We start from the raw sequence: 7017 nt of genomic DNA, 5'->3' as shown, positions 1-7017 counted from the left end.
TGGTAGTTTACAAAGATCTATTAATTTTGTGATTTCATAGATTATTATTCGATTCTTTTACCAAAGAAAAATGAAGAAAAAAAAAGTATTTTATCATAGTAGAAATCAAATTATATATTTTATCATATGTAGAAAACTTTCGTACATTAATTTCCTCTTCTTCGTTTATTTCATTACATAGATTGTAGTATTTTTCTTAGCAATTTATTTTTTCAGCAATGGTGTATCTACAATGATTTTAATACATCTTTCATTCGTATGTAATGGAATGAAAACCTTAACATATTCTTCTATTCTTAAATTTGTTTATAAATATAGTTCTGGAAAAACTAATAACATTGTATAAATTACAGTTTTCTAGGAGGATATTTTCAAATAAAAAATATCCAATAAGAGATCCTATAGAGCTAATATATTGACATATATAAGAATGTAAATATTAAAAACTACTTAAATTTAAAAAATATTTATACTTATTTATATATATTATCACTAGTGCAGAAATGTAAAACAAATGCGGTTATTTTAAATTTACAAATGCGGTCATAGAACCGCATTTGATCAGCATGCATTCATAAATCACATTTATAAATGCGGTTATTTTAAGTAACCGCATTTGTATATTATTCTGAATGAGGGATGTGGGTTTGGGGTTTAGGATTTATGAATGCGGTCTTGGTAAAAACCGCATTCATAAATCACTATTTACAAATGCGGTCTTGGTAAATGACCGCATTTGTAAATAGTGTTTTTTTTTAAAGTGCAGTTTGTTTTGTGCAGAAACCATATATTTTAATAACCTGCATAATGATCAAACCCAGCCAGACAAATACAGAAATATAGTAATCAATTGAAATCATCAAAATGTACATTTACAAGTGATCAAATTACATATAATAAAACCACTATTGTTTACCTATGCTAGAGTTATAAAAATTAATGAAATATGTGGACCAAGAATCTCTAACATATGAAATACCTTCCTCATTCATTGGTGTTTCTTCTGTGAATAACTGCATTGCAAAGTTGACATAAATTAGTTTTTAGATATATATATGTTCAAGAATTATAAAAATGATTTAACATATATAGTACCTCTTTCCAACCAGTTTTAACACCTAGTCTTATAATGGTAATCATCCATTGCATAATGTAATAGCCACACTCATAGCTTCCTGGTTGTTTATTACACTATAATTCAATAAAAAGTAATATGTTAGTATATTGATAAACAATGATAATAGAGAAAGAAAAAAATTACAAACCTTTACTCTTATGTAGTTCAAATTATTTGAACTGGATCGACCTTTTAGGATGTTATATCCACGCCATGAACTGGTTAATACAAAAAACCTCGTTAGTAGATGGTTAATTAGTAACATACAAAGTTAAGTTTATACTATACTTACGTATCAATGATATCCTTAAATTTTGTGGGAATCTTCTTGTGTAGGGAACAGAACCACACAACAGTCTTATCAACCATTGATAAGACAAGTAACTGCCAATGATGCCTATATAATCAATGAAAAGAGTTAGTAAATATTTAAAAGATGAAATAATAATAATTGATGACATATAATTATACTTACTCATTAATATAAGGGCATAAAAAAAATTGTTTTCCCTCTTTTTCCAGGGTGTTAGTGATGTATGTTTGAGTCTCAGTTGAGTTTGGTCCAACGGGATTAGTATATGCAAGATCTAAGAATCCATACATATTTTCCTTCCCCTCAGTGATACAGACTCTATGCAAAAACCTACAAGTTTTTAGTTAAAGCATAATCGATAATAATTTAACATAAAGTAAATTGAATAATAGGTAAAGATACTTACATCATAAAAAATTGAATTATACTTATATTGAGCTCCTGTTTCCCAGATATAAATTCTGGTAAATCTGTGTTGTAAATCATCAGTGGCAGTTCAGTGTTTATTTGAAAAAATGTATTATCCCACGGAACTGGAAAAGGATCATTGCCAATCTGACTAGCAATGAGACGTAGGGAAGCTGTAGGATCGTCAACTGGAACCTCACGCTTCTTTTCCGGACTTGGTGGCTGAAAAGGTTTCTACAAGATAAACAACATTTGTATTAAATTATATGTAATATATAAATATAAATAAAAAATAATATAATGAAACGAAATTATTACATGAGGTTCGGGCATAGATCGAATGAGCTCTCTGGGCCAGGCAACGAATGTCTGAAATGCATCGGCCACAGTGGTTACCTCATCTGAAGGTAGTGGAACACGAGCATCAGGAAATCGTACTTTTTCAATTGTTACCTTCGCCACATCAGGGGAGAGAGGAATGTTATGTAAGGTGGTGGCGTTTTTATAGACTTTTCCAAGTGCCACCACCCGAGGAAGTTTGTCGCCCACTACCAGTAACTCACAATCCTCTGTCTGCCCATTGATATCATCCCCTGATGTTGGAGGAGCCGCACAACTCCCCTTTGTGCTCTTGGGAGTGGGACTAACAAGGGGTTCAATCGGCTCAGCACAAACTTGTTGCGATAGAAACTCTTATCACATTCGATCATTCTCCTTTTTCATCTCCAGCCACATCAAATCAGTCTCCTTTCTCATCTCCTCCATTATTTCTTCACGTAACTTAGTCTTCAGTTGAGTTTCGTTCTTGGAGGAGGAGGATGGCTGTCGTTCTGAAACTCCAAAATAAAGTTTAATTCCGACCCCTTGTCCAGCTGCACGAACACGACCAGAGTGTTCAGGTCGTCCAATTGCTTCAACCAGGATATCGTGACGACCTTCAGCAACAAATTTACCGTCGGATTCCAAGGAATCCTACAGGAGTACACAAAAATCATATTTTCAATCATTAATATAATTAATGCTTTAAAAAAAATGAAAATAATAAAAATAACTTACAATTTTTTCAATTATAACCCCGGATTGCTCAGAACTTGGTGCACCCGAATTTTTAATTCGGGCCCTCTTCCATTTTACATGGCGAAAAGGTGGTGATGGAGGAGAAGTGACCCCTGTTTCCACATTCTCAGACAACGTCCCCTGTTGAGATTTCTCCTTTTCCACCTTCAGTGTTTGCTCAAGTTTTCGATACCTCGAACGAGATATAACGTGCGGGGTAAGATTCTTCAAAGCTATCTCTTGAGCTTTCTTCCGACGATCCTGTCATAATTGAAATAAACAAACTGAAGTAAATAAGATAAACTTATTAATGTTATATAAACAAAAAAGTTACTTCACTTACCATCCAAGCCTCATTTTCACGGCTTTCTCTAAAAAGACGCCATGTCTCTTCATCAATATGTTGGTACTTTAAACATGGATTTTTGTCTTTAAGGTCGCCAAAAATGTATCTCGAAGTCAGTCTTGACTTAAAGGTACGAAATTTTAGTCCGATATTGGATATAATCTTTGATCGAAGCGGTTCCACATCAGGAATTTCAAAGTTTGCCTACAAAATAACATCAGCAAATTAAAATTAATCAATGAATATTAAAAAGCATTATATCAAAATGTAAAGCTTACCAGAACATCCTCCCAGATCATGTTCCGGTCGACCTCTGACACCTCATCCCATGAATTAATCAGAATGGAGAGCCTTTCACGAGAAACAACTCCATAGCTCATAAACTCATCTGCCTTAGGACCAAAAGCCACTCCAGTGTTGACGTCAATGTCAACACGTGTCTTCTCACCAGCAGCAAATCTCAATGTGAGACGTTTCAATCTAGTAGGTCCTCTGCTGCCTCGTCCGGATCGAGGTTTGATTGGGGTCTGATCGTCATTCATGTCTCTGTTAAAAAAATTAGGTAACAAACATTAGTTAATCTGCATCGAATTAAAATCTTATAAAAATAATACATAAAAATGTAAATAAAAAATGCTTATTTACAAGTTGCATGGAGGTTGAAAGTTCATATGTAAATTCCTTCACTGTGGTCTTTACGGGTTGCATGTACATCATCAACTACATCGTCATCTTTATTAATTATCTTTGGTGTGAATGAACAGGGGTCACCATTTTCAATATCATTTATGGTCTCCCCTTGTTTTTTGCCGTGTAAAACGACATACCAATGTTCTGACGTAGGATCTTTCACGTAGAAAACTTGAGATGCTTGTTGAACCATTATAAATGGCTCATCTCGATACCCTATCTTTCGAAAGTCCACTAGAGTGAATCCTGAATCATCAATTTTAACCCCACTTTTATTGTCAACCCATTTACACTTGAAAACTGGAACGGAAAACTTAGTGTAGTCAATCTCCCATATCTCTTCTATAAACCCATAGTATGCCATTGATCCAAGTACTGGATTTGTATCTTTCGAAGTCGAAAACTGCATTGACTCGGCTTCAAGAGTAACACCAGAATTTTGAACTTACTCTTTTCATCCATGGACTTCGTGTAAAATATACAATTATTCACTTCGTACGCTGTACATGAGATGACATCAAACTTCAATCCAGCAGCCAACCAGGTCAAAGTCTCTGATGCCGTTGAATCCTTGAACACCTCGTCTTTAAACCAAGGCATGAAAGTTCTATTATGTTCCATCAAGACCCATTTCTCTGCTTGTCTTGGGTTATTTGCCTTCACAATGACTTTATGAGCTTCTATGTATGGTACAACTTCATCTGTGTTATTCAATATGTACAAATGTGCTTGCAAGACTTCTGATCGAGATTTGCTTACAATATTCACACCACGTAAACATTTACTTGTAAAACGCCTGTGGTGCCATGAATTAGCTGGAACACCTATTGGATTTGCTTTTGTCATGTACTCTGAACAAAATTCAATACTTTCTTCAGCTATGTACCTTTCAATCATTGAAGCCTCTGGACGATAATGATTTTTCACATAACCTTTCAAAATTTTCATATACCGCTCAACAGGATACATCCATCTTAAGTACACTGGTCCACACAATCTAACCTCTCTTACCAGATGCACAACTAGATGAACCATGATGTCAAAAAAAGACGGAGGAAAAAACATCTCCAATTCACACAAGATAACAATAATTTCATTTTGAAGTTCATCTAGTTTTGAGGGATCAATGACTTTACAACAGATGGAAGAGAAGAATGAGCACAAACGGGTTATGGTATGTCTAACATTTTTTGGTAAGATCCCACGGATAGCTACCGGCAACAACTGTTGCATCAAGATGTGACAATCATGAGACTTCAACCCAATTAACTTCAAATCTTGCATTGACACTAGGCTCTTCACATTTGAGGAATGTCCTTGTGGCACTTTCGCACCTTTTAGACATTGACAAAAACTAATTTTTTCATCTTTTGACATTGTGTAACAGGCTGGGGGCAAATATGTACGCTTACCCATTTCTATGGGTGCCAACTCGTCGCGTATGTTCATCTCAATCAAATCTAAACGAGCATTTAGACCATCCTTCGTCTTCCCGTTAATGTTAAGAAGTGTACCAATTAAGCTATCACACACATTCTTCTCAACATGCATTACATCCATACAATGTCTGACTTCTAACCTCGACCAGTACGGAAGATCAAAGAAGATTGATTTCTTCTTCCAAATATTTGTCACAGATGACTTTTTTTTGACTTACCGAAGGTGTGGTCTATGTTATTTACCTTTTCGTAAACCTCAACACCGGTTAGTGGAGTTGGTGGACCACTACCCTCTTGGTGTCCATTAAAGGCTTTTTTCAACCTCCGGTAAGGATGATGACTTCTAAGAAACCTCTGATGCCGAAGATATACTGTTTTCCTTCCATGTTTCAATTGTTGAGAGAAGCAGTGTCTTCTTCGCATATTGGACACGCTTTGTGACCCTTAACACTATAACCTGATAAGTTACCATATGCCGGAAAGTCATTGATGGTGCAAAATAACATGGCATGAAGCTTGAAAGTTTCATTAGCAAATCCGTCAAATACTTCGACACCCTGGTCCCACATTAACTTCAAATCTTCAATTAGGGGACTTAGATAAACATCAATATCATTCCCTGGTTGTTTCGGACCGGATATCATCATAGACAACATCATGTATTTTCGCTTCATGCACAATCCAGGAGGTAAGTTGTAAATAACTAGTAATACAGGCCATGAACTGTGATTTGTACTCATATTACCAAACGGATTCATTCCGTCTGTAGCTAAACCAAGTCGGATATTTCTTGATTCTTTACCAAATTCTGGAAAGTCATCATCAAATTTCTTCCATTGAATAGAATCAGTTGGATGTCGGTACATGCCATCGCATTTCCTCTCATCTGCATGTCATCTAAGATTCTTAGCATCGTCTGGGTTTGCAAACAAACGCTTCATCCTTGGAATGATGGGAAGATACCACATAACCTTCATTGGGGGTCCATGCTTTTCCATGTCATCAATATAATCATCATCTTTTTGTTTCAACTTATAACGTGATAACCCACACCTCGGACAACTTTTCAACAATTCAAAATCTTTCCGGTATAATATACAATCATTAGGACATGCATGTATCTTTTTGTACTCCATACCCATTGGACAAAGAATCTTTTTGGCCTCGTAATTACGATTAGGTAGACTATTTCCCTCTAGAAGCATATCCTTCAACAGCTGGAGCAATTCCGTGAAGCTTTTATCAGTCCATCCGTTTATTGCCTTCAAATTCATCAATCTTAACACCGCCGACAACCGTGTGAAGTTAGTTGATCCAGGATACAAAGGAGTCTCTGCATCTTTTGACATACTTTCATATCCATGCGCTTTTGCAAAACACTCAGCTCCCACATCACGAATCATGTCCTCCAATCGATCATCATCTCCATCCTCATGTACTGCTTCATCCATGGTAGAACCCCCATATTCTTCAGTTACAGAAACACGTGGTAAATTTAATAATTCACCATGCCATGTCCAAGTTGTATAAGATCGAAGAAACCCATCACATAACAGGTGTTCCCTCATGATATTCACATCCAGTATCCTTCCATTCAAACAGTTAACGCATGGACACCTGATCTTTGCTCCATCATGACCACTAATAA

Source organism: Phaseolus vulgaris, chromosome 3 (genome assembly GCF_000499845.2).
Source record: "Phaseolus vulgaris cultivar G19833 chromosome 3, P. vulgaris v2.0, whole genome shotgun sequence".
Lineage (NCBI taxonomy): Eukaryota > Viridiplantae > Streptophyta > Magnoliopsida > Fabales > Fabaceae > Phaseolus > Phaseolus vulgaris.
This window is presented reverse-complemented; position numbering follows the sequence as displayed.